A 14,800-nucleotide genomic window follows, 5' to 3' on the forward strand; every position below is an offset into this window, starting at 1 on the left:
GTCACTCTATTTATGGGCCCACTGTCCAACCTCCTGCACTACCCCTTCCTAACCCTGGCCCTATGAGGCGCCCTAATGACTAGCTCAATCTGCCTACGACAGACAGACCTAAAATCACTAATCGCTTATTCATCCGTTAGCCACATAGGCCTAGTTATCGCCGCAGGAATAATCCAAACCCACTGATCATTCTCAGGGGCAATGATCCTAATAATTTCCCATGGACTAACTTCCTCCATACTATTCTGCCTAGCCAACACAAACTATGAACGTACGCACAGCCGAATTCTACTACTCACACGAGGCCTACAACCTCTCCTACCACTCATAGCTACCTGATGATTGCTGGCCAATCTAACAAACATAGCCTTACCCCCAACAACAAACCTCATAGCAGAGCTAACCATTATAATCACCTTATTCAACTGATCTGCCTTCACGATCATCCTAACAGGAATCGCAACCCTACTAACCGCCTCCTACACCTTATTCATACTACTAATGACCCAACGAGGCTCAATCCCCTCCCACATCACATCTATGCAAAACTCAACCACGCGAGAACACCTGCTCATAACACTCCACATTATCCCAATATTCCTCCTAATCCTCAAACCCGAACTGATCTCCGGAATCCCCTCATGCAAGTATAGTTTAAACCAAACATTAGACTGTGATTCTAAGAATAGAAGTTCAAACCTTCTTACCTGCCGAGGGGAGGGTTTAACCAACAAGAGCTGCTAACTCTTACATCTGAGCCTAAAACCTCAGCCCCCTTACTTTTAAAGGATAACAGCAATCCACTGGTCTTAGGAACCACCCATCTTGGTGCAAATCCAAGTAAAAGGAGTGAACCCCACACTACTAATCAACTCCCTCACACTACTCACGCTGACAATCCTCCTAACCCCAATCATCCTGCCATTTCTATTTAAAAACTTCAAAAACACCCCACAAGCCACCACCCGCGCTGTTAAAACCGCATTCCTAATTAGCCTAGCCCCTACAACCGCATTCATCTACTCGGGAGTAGAATCTGTCACCTGCCACTGGGAGTGAAAATTCATTATAAACTTTAAAATCCCCCTGAGCCTAAAAATAGACCAATACTCAATAACATTTCTTCCAATCGCCCTATTTGTAACATGATCAATCCTACAATTCGCCATATGATACATGGCCTCAGAGCCATACGTAACAAAATTTTTCACCTACCTACTGACATTCCTAGTCGCCATACTCCTCCTAACAACCGCAAACAACATATTCCTCCTATTCGTAGGCTGGGAAGGAGTACGAATCATGTCCTTCCTTCTCATCGGCTGATGACAAGGCCGAGCAGATGCCAACACCGCCGCCCTACAAGCCGTAATCTACAACCGAATCGGAGACATCGGACTGATCCTGAGCATAGCATGACTAGCTTCAACATTCAACACCTGAGAGATCCAACAAGCCGTACACCCCCACCAAACCCCAATCCTCCCCCTCATAGGATTAATCCTCGCAGCCGCAGGAAAATCCGCCCAATTTGGACTCCACCCATGACTGCCCGCAGCAATAGAAGGCCCCACCCCAGTATCAGCCCTACTGCACTCCAGTACCATAGTAGTAGCCGGAATCTTCCTGCTCATCCGCATGCACCCCCTGCTAGCCACCAACCAGACAGCCCTAACTGCCTGCCTATGCCTAGGTGCTCTATCAACCCTATTCGCTGCCACATGCGCCCTAACCCAAAATGACATCAAAAAAATCATTGCTTTCTCAACATCCAGCCAACTAGGACTAATAATAGTCACTATCGGACTAAACCTCCCACAACTAGCCTTCCTACACATCTCAACCCATGCCTTCTTTAAAGCCATACTATTCCTATGCTCAGGGTCTATCATCCACAACCTAAACGGAGAACAAGATATCCGAAAGATAGGAGGCCTACAGAAAATACTCCCAGTCACTACTTCCTGCCTAACCATCGGAAACCTGGCGCTGATAGGAACCCCATTCCTAGCCGGATTCTACTCAAAAGACCTCATCATCGAAAGCTTAAACACATCATACCTAAATACTTGAGCCCTACTCCTAACCCTTATAGCCACAGCATTCACCGCAACCTACAGCATCCGCATAACCATCCTAGTCCAAGCTGGACAAACCCGAATCCCCCCAATAGTATCAATAAACGAAAACAACCCACTAATCACCGCCCCCCTAACCCGACTCGCCCTAGGCAGCATTACAGCAGGAATAATCATTACCTCTTTCATCACACCAACCAAAACCCCCCCAATAACCATACCCCTTATCACCAAAACCGCTGCCATCCTCATAACAATCCTAGGAATCATCCTAGCCCTAGAACTATCGAACATAACACACACCCTCACTCACCCCAAACCAAACCCCCTCATAAACTTCTCCTCTGCATTAGGGTACTTCAACCCCCTAGTACACCGATTCTTCTCCAAAAACCTACTAGAAAAGGGACAAAACATTGCCCTACACTTGATCGACCTCTCCTGACTCAAAAAAATAGGGCCAGAGGGCCTTGCTGAACTACAAGTAGCCGCAAGCAAAGCCGCAACCTCAATACACACAGGGCTAATTAAGGCCTACCTAGGATCCTTCGCCCTCTCCATCCTGGTAATAATCCTAATAACACACAGACTCACTAATGGCCCCTAACATCCGCAAATCCCATCCCCTACTAAAAATAATCAACAACTCCCTAATCGACCTACCCGCCCCCTCCAACATCTCTGCCTGATGAAACTTCGGCTCCCTTCTAGCCATCTGCTTAGCCACACAAATCCTAACAGGCCTGCTACTAGCCATACACTACACCGCAGACACTTCACTCGCCTTCTCCTCAGTAGCTCACACATGCCGAGACGTCCAGTACGGATGGCTCATCCGCAACCTCCACGCCAACGGTGCTTCGCTCTTCTTTATCTGCATCTACTTACACATCGGACGAGGCCTCTACTACGGCTCCTACCTATACAAAGAAACCTGAAACACAGGAGTAATCCTCCTACTCACCCTAATAGCAACTGCCTTCGTAGGGTATGTCCTACCATGAGGACAAATGTCATTCTGAGGGGCCACCGTAATCACCAACCTATTCTCAGCCATCCCGTACATTGGGCAAACTCTAGTAGAATGAGCCTGAGGAGGATTCTCAGTAGACAATCCAACCTTAACCCGATTCTTCGCCATCCACTTCCTACTGCCCTTCCTAATTGCAGGAATCACCCTAGTCCACCTAACCTTCCTACACGAATCAGGCTCAAATAACCCACTAGGAATCGTATCAGACTGCGACAAAATCCCATTCCACCCATACTTCTCCATTAAAGACAGCTTAGGGCTTACCCTAATAATCACCCCTCTAATAGCACTAGCCCTATTTTCACCGAACCTCCTGGTTCTTGGAATCCTAGTTGGGAGTGGTAGGCCACATGAGATGTACAGGATTTTTACCTGTGATTTAGTCTTGACAAGGCTATGTAATTGGTTTACTAACGTCTCATAAGAAAGAAGCATGAGCGGTTAATGCAGTTGGCTTGAAACCCATCCCCAGTGGTGCAAGTGCACTCTCTGAACTCACTGAAGTGCATCCCCAGTGGTGCCAGTGCACTCTCTGCACTCACTGCACTGCATCCCCAGTGGTGCCAGTGCAATCTCTGGACTCACTGCAGAGCATCCCCAGTGGTGCCAGTGCACTCTCTGGACTCACTGTAGTGCATCCCCAGTGGTGCCAGTGCACTCTCTGGACTCACTGCACTGCATCCCCAGTGGTGCCAGTGCACTCTCTGGACTCACTGCAGTGCATCCCCAGTGGTGCCAGTGCACTCTCTGGACTCACTGCAGTGCATCCCCAGTGGTGCCAGTGCACTCTCTGGACTCACTGCACTGCATCCCCAGTGGTGCCAGTGCACTCTCTGGACTCACTGCAGTGCATCCCAGGTGGTGCCAGTGCGCTCTCTGGAGTCACAGCACTGCATCCCCAGTGGTGCCAGTGCAATCTCTGGACTCACTGCACTGCATCCCCAGTGGTGCCAGTGCACTCTCTGGACTCACTGCAGTGCATCCACAGTGGTGCCATTGCACTCTCTGCACTCACTGCACTGCATCCCCAGTGGTGCCAGTGCACTCACTGGACTGACTGCACTGCATCCCCAGTGGTGCCAGTGCGCTCTCTGGATTCACAGCACTGCATCCCCAGTGGTGCCAGTGCACTCACTGGACACACTGTACTGCATCACAGGTGGTGCCAGTGCACTCTCTGCACTCACTGCACAGCATCCCCAGTGGTGCCAGTGCATTCACTGGACTCACTGGACTGCATCACCAGTGGTGCCAGTGCACTCTCTGGACTCACTGCAGTGCATCCCCAGTGGTGCCAGTGCACTCTCTGGACTCACTGCACTGCATCCCCAGTGGTGCCAGTGCAGTCTCTGGACTCACTGCAGTGCATCCCCAGTGGTGCCAGAGCACTCTCTGGACTCACTGCACTGCATCCCCAGTGGTGCCAGTGCACTCTCTGGACTCACTGCACCGCATCCCCAGTGGTGTCAGTACACTCTCTGGACTCACTGAAGTGCATCCCCAGTGTTGCCAGTGTACTCTCTGGACTCACTAAACTGCATCACCAGTGGTGCCAGTGCACTCTCTGGACTCACTGCACTGCATCCCCAGTGGTGCCAGTGCACTCTCTGGACTCACTGCACTGCATCCCCAGTGGTGCCAGTGCACTCTCTGGACTCACTGCAGTGCATCCCCAGTGGTGCCAGTGCGATCTCTGGACTCACTGCACTGCATCCCCAGTGGTGCCAGTGCACTCTCTGCACTCACTGCACTGCATTCCCAGTGGTGCCAGTGAAGTCTCTGGACTCACTGCACTGCATCCACAGTGGTGCCAGTGCACTCTGTGGACTCACTGCACTGCATCTCCACTGCTGCCAGTGCACTCTCTGGACTCACTGCACTGCATCCCCAGTGGTGCCAGTGCACTCTCTGGACTCACTGCACTGCATCCCCAGTGGTGCGAGGGCACTCTCTCGAGTCACTGCACTACATCCCCAGTGGTGCCAGTGCACTCACTGGACTCACTGTACTGCATCATCGGTGGTGCCAGTGCACTCTCTGGACTCACTTCACTGCATCCCCAGTGGTGCCAGTGCACTCTCTGGACTCACTGCACTGCAGGCCCAGTGGTACCAGTGCACTCACTGGACTCACTGTACTGCATCACCAGTGGTGCCAGTGCACTCTCTGGACTCACTGCACTGCATCCCCAGTGGTTCCAGTGCATTCACTGGACTCACTGTACTGCATCTCCAGTGGTGCCAGTGCACTCTCTGGACTCACTGCACTGCATCCCCAGTGGTGCCAGTGAGCTCTCTGGACTCACTGCTCTGCATCCCCAGTGGTGCCAGTGTACTCACAGGATTCACTGCACTGCATCCCCAGTGGTGCTAGTGCACTCTCTGGACTCACTGCAGTGCATCCCCAGTGGTGCCAGTGCACTCTCTGGACTCACAGAAGTGCATTCCCACTGGTGCCAGTGCACTCTCTGGGCTCACTGAACTGCATCCCCAGTGGTGCCAGTACACTCACTGGACTCACTGCAGTGCATCCCCAGTGGTGCCAGTGCACTCTCTGGACTCACTGCACTGCATCCCCAGTGGTGGCAGTGCACTCTCTGGACTCACTGTAGTGCATCCCCAGTGGTGCCAGTGCACTCTCTGGACTCACTGCACTGCATCTCCAGTGGTGCCAGTGAAGTCTTTGGACTCACTGCACTGCATCCCCAGTGGTGCCAGTGCACTCTGTGGAGTCACTGAAGTGCATCCCCAGTGGTGCCAGTGCACTCACTGGACTGACTGCACTGCATCCCCAGTGGTGCCAGTGCGCTCTCTGGAGTCACAGCACTGCATCCCCAGTGGTGCCAGTGCACTCACTGGACTCACTGCACTGCATCACAGGTGGTGCCAGTGCACTCTCTGGACTCACTGCAGTGAATCCCTGGTGGTGCCAGTGTACTCTCTGCAGTCACTGCACTGCATCCCCAGTGGTGCCAGTGCACTCACTGGACTCACTGGACTGCATCCCCAGTGGTGCCAGTGAACTCTCTGGACTCACTGCACTGCATCCCCAGTGGTGCCAGTGCACTCTCTGGACTCACTGCACTGCATCCCCAGTGGTGTCAGTGCACTCTCTGGACTCACTGAAGTGCATCCCCAGTGGTGCCAGTGCACTCCCTGGACTCAATGCACTGCATCCCCAGTGGTGCCAGTGCACTCTCTGGACTCAGTGCACTGCATCCCCAGTGGTGCCAGTGCAATCTCTGGACTCACTGCAGTGCATCCCCAGTGGTGCCAGTGCACTCTCTGGACTCACTGCAGTGCATCCCCAGTGGTGACAGTGCACTCTCTGGACTCACTGTACTGCATCACCAGTGGTGCCAGTGCACTCTCTGGACTCACTGAAGTGCATCCCCAGTGGTGCCAGTGCAGTCTCTGGACTCACTGCACTGCAGCCCCGGTGGTGCCAGTGCAATCTCTGGACTCACTGCACTGCATCCCCAGTGGTGCCAGTGCACTCTCTGGACTCACGGCACTGCATCACCAGTTTTGCCAGTGAAGTCTTTGGACTCACTGCACTGCATCCCCAGTGGTGCCAGTGCACTCTCTGGAGTCACTGAAGTGCATCCCCAGTGGTGTCAGTGCACTCTCTGGACTCACTGCACTGCATGCCCAGTGGTGCCACTGCACTCTCTGGACTCACTGTACTGCATCCCCACTGGTACCAGTGCACTCTGTGGACTCACTGTACTGCATCCCCAGTGGTGACAGTGCACTCTCTGGACTCACTGCACTGCATCCCCAGTGGTTCCATTGCACTCTCTGGACTCACTGCAGTGCATCCCCAGTGGTGCCTGTGCACTCTCTGGACTCACTGCACTGCATCCCCAGTGGTGCCAGTGCACTCTCTGGACTCACTGCAGTGCATCCACAGTGGTGCCAGTGCACTCACTGGACTCACTGCAGTGCATTCCCTCTGGTGCCAGTGCACTCTCTGGACTCACTGCAGTGCATCCCCAGTGGTGCCAGTGCACTCTCTGGACTCACTGCACTGCATCCCCAGTGGTGCCAGTGCATTCTCTGGACTCACTGCAGTGCATCACCAGTGGTGCCAGTGCACTCTCTGGACTCACTGAGGTACATCCCCAGTGGTGCCAGTGCAATCTCTGGACTCACTGCAGTGCATCCCCAGTGGTGCCAGTGCACACTCTGGACTAACTGCACTGCATCCCCAGTGGTGCCAGTGCACTCTCTGGACTCACTGCACTGCATCCCCAGTGTTCACAGTGCACTCTCTGCACTCACTACACTGCATCCCCAGTGGAGCCAGTGCACTCTCTGGACTCACTGCACTGCATCCCCAGTGGTGCCAGTGCACTGTGTGGACTCACTGCACTGCATCCCCAGTGGTGTCAGTGCACTCTCTGGACTCACTGCACTGCATCCCCAGTGGTGCCAGTGCACTCTCTGGACTCACTGCACTGCATCCCCAGTGGAGCCCGTGCACTCTCTGGACTCACTGAAGTGCATCCCCAGTGGTGCCAGTGCACTCTCTGGACTCACTGCAGTGCATCCCCAGTGGTGCCAGTGCACTCTCTGGACTCACTGTACTGCATCCCCAGTGTTGCCAGTGCACTCTCTGGAGTAACTGCAGTGCATCCCCAGTGGTGCCAAAGCACTCTCTGGACTCCCGGCACCGCATCCCCAGTGGTGCCAGTGCACTCTCTGGGCTCACTGCAGTGCATCCCCAGTGGTGCCAGTGTACTCACTGGACTCACTGCACTGCATTCCCCAGTGGTGCTAGTGCACTCTCTGGACTCACTGCAGTGCATCCCCAGTGGTGCCAGTGCACTCGCTGGACTCACTGCACTGCATCCCCAGTGGTGCCAGTGTACTCACTGGACTCACTGCACTGCATTCCCCAGTGGTGCTAGTGCACTCTCTGGACTCACTGCAGTGCATCCCCAGTGGTGCCTGAGCACTCTCTGGACTCACTGAAGTGCATTCTCAGTGGTTCCAGTGCACTCTGTGGACTCACTGCAGTGCATCACCAGTGGTGCCAGTGCACTCTCTGGACTCACTGAGGTACATCCCCAGTGGTGCCAGTGCAATCTCTGGACTCACTGCAGTGCATCCCCAGTGGTGCCAGTGCACACTCTGGACTAACTGCACTGCATCCCCAGTGGTGCCAGTGCACTCTCTGGACTCACTGCACTGCATCCCCAGTGTTCACAGTGCACTCTCTGCACTCACTACACTGCATCCCCAGTGGAGCCAGTGCACTCTCTGGACTCACTGCACTGCATCCCCAGTGGTGCCAGTGCACTGTGTGGACTCACTGCACTGCATCCCCAGTGGTGTCAGTGCACTCTCTGGACTCACTGCACTGCATCCCCAGTGGTGCCAGTGCACTCTCTGGACTCACTGCACTGCATCCCCAGTGGAGCCCGTGCACTCTCTGGACTCACTGAAGTGCATCCCCAGTGGTGCCAGTGCACTCTCTGGACTCACTGCAGTGCATCCCCAGTGGTGCCAGTGCACTCTCTGGACTCACTGTACTGCATCCCCAGTGTTGCCAGTGCACTCTCTGGAGTAACTGCAGTGCATCCCCAGTGGTGCCAAAGCACTCTCTGGACTCCCGGCACCGCATCCCCAGTGGTGCCAGTGCACTCTCTGGGCTCACTGCAGTGCATCCCCAGTGGTGCCAGTGTACTCACTGGACTCACTGCACTGCATTCCCCAGTGGTGCTAGTGCACTCTCTGGACTCACTGCAGTGCATCCCCAGTGGTGCCAGTGCACTCGCTGGACTCACTGCACTGCATCCCCAGTGGTGCCAGTGTACTCACTGGACTCACTGCACTGCATTCCCCAGTGGTGCTAGTGCACTCTCTGGACTCACTGCAGTGCATCCCCAGTGGTGCCTGAGCACTCTCTGGACTCACTGAAGTGCATTCTCAGTGGTTCCAGTGCACTCTGTGGACTCACTGCAGTGCATCCCCAGTGGTGCCAGTGCGCTCTCTGGACTCACTGCAGTGCATCCCCAGTGGTGCCAGTGCACTCTCTGGACTCACTGCAGTGCATCCCCAGTGCTGCCAGTGCACTCTCTGGACTCACTGCACTGCATCCCCAGTGGTGCCAGTGCACTCTCTGGACTCACTGCACTGCATCCCCAGTGGTGCCAGTGCACTCTCTGGACTCACTGCACTGCATCCCCAGTGCTGCCAGTGCACTCTCTGGACTCACTGCACTGCATCCCCAGTGGTGCCAGTGCGCTCTCTGGACTCACTGCAGTGCATCCCCAGTGGTGCCAGTGCACTCTCTGGACTCACTGCACTGCATCCCCAGTGGTGCCACTGCACTCTCTGGACTCACTGCAGTGCATCCCCAGTGGTGCCAGTGCACTCTCTGGACTCACTGCAGTGCATCCCCACTGCTGCCAGTGCACTCTCTCGACTCACAGCAGTGCATCCCCAGTGGTGCCAGTGCACTCTCTGGACTCACTGCACTGCATCCGCAGTGGTGCCAATGCACTCTCTGGACTCACTGCACTGCATCCCCAGTGGTGCCAGTGCACTCTCTGGACACACTGCACTGCATCCCAAGTGGTGCCAGTGCACTCTCTCGAGTCACTGCACTACATCCCCAGTGGTGCCAGTGCGCTCACTGGACTCACTGCACTTCATCACCAGTGGTGCCAGTGCACTCTCTGGACTCACTGCACTGCATCCCCAGTGGTGCCAGTGCACTCTCTCGAGTCACTGCACTACATCCCCAGTGGTGCCAGTGCGCTCACTGGACTCACTGTACTGCACCATCAGTGGTGCCAGTGCACTCTCTGGAGTGACTGCAGTGCATCCCCAGTGGTGCCAGTGCACTCTCTGGACTCACTGCACTGCATCCCCAGTGGTGCCAGTGCACTCACTGGACTCACTGCACTGCATCCCAAGTGGTACCAGTGCACTCTCTGGACTCACTGCACTGCATCCCCAGTGGTGCCAGTGCACTCTCTCGAGTCACTGCACTACATCCCCAGTGGTGCCAGTGCACTCACTGGACTCACTGTACTGCATTCCCAGTGGTGCTAGTGCACTCTCTGGACTCACTGCACTGCATCCCCAGTGGTGCCAGTGCACTCTTTGGACTCACTGAAGTGCATTCTCAGTGGTGCCAGTGCACTCTCTGGACTCACTGCACTGCATTCTCAGTGGTGCCAGTGCACTCTCTGGACTCACTGCAGTGCATCCCCAGTGGTGCCAGTACACTCACTGGACTCACTGCACTGCATCCACAGTGGTGCCAGTGCACTCTCTGGACTCACTGCACTGCATCCCCAGTGGTGCCAGTGCACTCTCTGGACTCACTGCACTGCATCCCCAGTGCTGCCTGTGCACTCTCTGGACTCAGTGCACTGCATCCCCAGTGGTGTCACTGCACTCTCTGGACTCACTGCACTGCATCCCCAGTTGTGCCAGTGCACTCTCTGCACTCACTGCACTGCATACCCAGTGGTGCCAGTGCACTCACTGGACTCACTGCAGTGCATTCCCTCTGGTGCCAGTGCACTCTCTGGACTCACTGAACTGCATCCCCAGTGGTGCCAGTGCACTCTCTGGACTCACTGCACTGCATCCCCAGTGGTGCCAGTGCACTCTCTGGACTCACTGCAGTGCATCACCTGTGGTGCCAGTGCACTCTCTGGACTCACTGAAGTGCATCCCCAGTGGTGCCAGTGCAATCTCTGGACTCACTACACTGTATTCCCAGTCGTGCCAGTGCACACTCTGGACTCACTGCACTGCATCCCCAGTGGTGCGAGTGCACTCTCTGGACTCACTGCACTGCAACACCAGTGTTGCCAGTGCACTCTCTGGACTCACTGCACTGCATCCCCAGTGGTGCCAGTGCACTCTCTGGACTCACTTCAGTGCATCCCCAGTGGTGCCACTGCACTCTCTGGACTCACTGCACTGCATCCCCAGTATTGCCAGTGCACTCTCTGGACTCACTGCACTGCATCCCCAGTGCTGCCAGTGCACTCTCTGGACTCACTGCACTGCATCCCCAGTGGTGCCACTGCACTCTCTGGACTCACTGCACTGCATGTCCAGTGGTGCCAGTGCACTCTCTGCACTCACTGCACTGCATCCCCAGTGGTGCCAGTGCACTCACTGGACTCACTGCAGTGCATCCCCAGTGGTGCCAGTGCACTCTCTGCACTCACTGCACTGCATCCCCAGTGGTGCCAGTGCACTCACTGGACTCACTGCAGTGCATCCAGTGTGGTGCCAGTGCACTCTCTGGACTCACTGCACTGCATCCCCAGTGGTGCCAGAGCACTCTCTGGACTCACTGCAGTGCATCCCCAGTGGTGCCAGTGCACTCTCTGGACTCACTGCAGGGCATCCCCAGTGGTGCCAGTGCACTCTCTGGACTCACTGTTGTGCATTCCCTCTGGTGCCAGTGCACTCTCTGGACTCACTGCACTGCATCCCCAGTGGTGCCAGAGCACTCTCTGGACTCACTGCAGTGCATCCCCAGTGGTGCCAGTGCACTCTCTGGACTCCCGGCACCGCATCCCCAGTGGTGCCAGTGCACTCTCTGGGCTCACTGCACTGCATCCCCAGTGGTGCCAGTGCACTCTCTTGACTCACTGCACTGCATCCCCAGTGGTGCCAGTGCACTCACTGGATTCACTGCACTGCATCCCCAGTGGTGCCAGTGCACTCTCTGGGCTCACTGCAGTGCATCCCCAGTGGTACCAGTGCACTCTCTGGACTCACTGAAGTGCATTCTCAGTGGTGCCAGTGCACTCTGTGGACTCACTGCAGTGCATCTCCAGTGGTGCCAGTGCGCTCTCTGGACTCACTGCAGTGCATCCCCAGTGGTGCCAGTGCACTCTCTGGACTCACTGCACTGCATCACCAGTGGTGCCAGTGCACTCTCTGGACTCACTGCACTGCATCCCCAGTGGTGCCAGTGCACTCTCTGGACTCACTGCAGTGCATCCCCAGTGGTGCCAGTGCACTCTCTGGACTCACTGCACTGCATCCCCAGTGGTACCAGTGCACTCTGTGGACTCACTGCAGTGCATCCCCAGTGGTGCCAGTGCACTCTCTGGACTCACTGCACTGCATCCCCAGTGGTGCCAATGCACTCTCTGGACTCACTGCACTGCATCCCCAGTGGTGCCAGTGCACTCTCTGGACTCACTGCACTGCATCCCAAGTGGTGCCAGTGCACTCTCTCGAGTCACTGCACTACATCCCCAGTGGTGCCAGTGCGCTCACTGGACTCACTGCACTGCATCCCCAGTGGTGCCAGTGCACTCTCTGGACTCACTGCACTGCATCCCCAGTGGTGCCAGTGCACTCTCTCGAGTCACTGCACTACATCCCCAGTGGTGCCAGTGCGCTCACTGGACTCACTGTACTGCACCATCAGTGGTGCCAGTGCACTCTCTGGAGTGACTGCAGTGCATCCCCAGTGGTGCCAGTGCACTCTCTGGACTCACTGCACTGCATCCCCAGTGGTGCCAGTGCACTCACTGGACTCACTGCACTGCATCCCAAGTGGTACCAGTGCACTCTCTGGACTCACTGCACTGCATCCCCAGTGGTGCCAGTGCACTCTCTCGAGTCACTGCACTACATCCCCAGTGGTGCCAGTGCACTCACTGGACTCACTGTACTGCATTCCCAGTGGTGCTAGTGCACTCTCTGGACTCACTGCACTGCATCCCCAGTGGTGCCAGTGCACTCTTTGGACTCACTGAAGTGCATTCTCAGTGGTGCCAGTGCACTCTCTGGACTCACTGCACTGCATTCTCAGTGGTGCCAGTGCACTCTCTGGACTCACTGCAGTGCATCCCCAGTGGTGCCAGTACACTCACTGGACTCACTGCACTGCATCCCCAGTGGTGCCAGTGCACTCTCTGGACTCACTGCACTGCATCCCCAGTGGTGCCAGTGCACTCTCTGGACTCACTGCACTGCATCCCCAGTGCTGCCTGTGCACTCTCTGGACTCACTGCACTGCATCCCCAGTGGTGCCAGTGCACTCACTGGACTCACTGCACTGCATCCCAAGTGGTACCAGTGCACTCTCTGGACTCACTGCACTGCATCCCCAGTGGTGCCAGTGCACTCTCTCGAGTCACTGCACTACATCCCCAGTGGTGCCAGTGCACTCACTGGACTCACTGTACTGCATTCCCAGTGGTGCTAGTGCACTCTCTGGACTCACTGCACTGCATCCCCAGTGGTGCCAGTGCACTCTTTGGACTCACTGAAGTGCATTCTCAGTGGTGCCAGTGCACTCTCTGGACTCACTGCACTGCATTCTCAGTGGTGCCAGTGCACTCTCTGGACTCACTGCAGTGCATCCCCAGTGGTGCCAGTACACTCACTGGACTCACTGCACTGCATCCCCAGTGGTGCCAGTGCACTCTCTGGACTCACTGCACTGCATCCCCAGTGGTGCCAGTGCACTCTCTGGACTCACTGCACTGCATCCCCAGTGCTGCCTGTGCACTCTCTGGACTCAGTGCACTGCATCCCCAGTGGTGTCACTGCACTCTCTGGACTCACTGCACTGCATCCCCAGTTGTGCCAGTGCACTCTCTGCACTCACTGCACTGCATACCCAGTGGTGCCAGTGCACTCACTGGACTCACTGCAGTGCATTCCCTCTGGTGCCAGTGCACTCTCTGGACTCACTGAACTGCATCCCCAGTGGTGCCAGTGCACTCTCTGGACTCACTGCACTGCATCCCCAGTGGTGCCAGTGCACTCTCTGGACTCACTGCAGTGCATCACCTGTGGTGCCAGTGCACTCTCTGGACTCACTGAAGTGCATCCCCAGTGGTGCCAGTGCAATCTCTGGACTCACTACACTGTATTCCCAGTCGTGCCAGTGCACACTCTGGACTCACTGCACTGCATCCCCAGTGGTGCCAGTGCACTCTCTGGACTCACTGCACTGCAACCCCAGTGTTGCCAGTGCACTCTCTGGACTCACTGCACTGCATCCCCAGTGGTGCCAGTGCACTCTCTGGACTCACTTCAGTGCATCCCCAGTGGTGCCACTGCACTCTCTGGACTCACTGCACTGCATCCCCAGTATTGCCAGTGCACTCTCTGGACTCACTGCACTGCATCCCCAGTGCTGCCAGTGCACTCTCTGGACTCACTGCACTGCATCCCCAGTGGTGCCACTGCACTCTCTGGACTCACTGCACTGCATGTCCAGTGGTGCCAGTGTACTCTCTGCACTCACTGCACTGCATCCCCAGTGGTGCCAGTGCACTCACTGGACTCACTGCAGTGCATCCCCAGTGGTGCCAGTGCACTCTCTGCACTCACTGCACTGCATCCCCAGTGGTGCCAGTGCACTCACTGGACTCACTGCAGTGCATCCAGTGTGGTGCCAGTGCACTCTCTGGACTCACTGCACTGCATCCCCAGTGGTGCCAGAGCACTCTCTGGACTCACTGCAGTGCATCCCCAGTGGTGCCAGTGCACTCTCTGGACTCACTGCAGGGCATCCCCAGTGGTGCCAGTGCACTCTCTGGACTCACTGTTGTGCATTCCCTCTGGTGCCAGTGCACTCTCTGGACTCACTGCACTGCATCCCCAGTGGTGCCAGAGCACTCTCTGGACTCACTGCAGTGCATCCCCAGTGGTGCCAGTGCACTCTCTGGACTCCCGGCACC

The 14,800-nt window shown here is 56.0% G+C and overlaps 1 long non-coding RNA gene across 1 annotated transcript in view; it reads right to left on the reverse strand.

The window, feature by feature from the left end:
• Positions 1–342: 342 nt before the first annotated feature.
• LOC308199705 overlaps positions 343–14,800 on the reverse strand; it is a 292,808-nt gene continuing 278,350 nt past the window's right edge. The window contains exon 2 of the long non-coding RNA XR_013954881.1: positions 343–3,421. This is a non-coding gene — a long non-coding RNA (uncharacterized lncRNA). The remainder of the gene's footprint in view (positions 3,422–14,800) is intronic.

This window comes from Anser brachyrhynchus (assembly GCF_964034855.1).
Source record: "Anser brachyrhynchus genome assembly, chromosome: 9".
Classification (NCBI taxonomy): Eukaryota; Metazoa; Chordata; class Aves; order Anseriformes; family Anatidae; genus Anser; species Anser brachyrhynchus.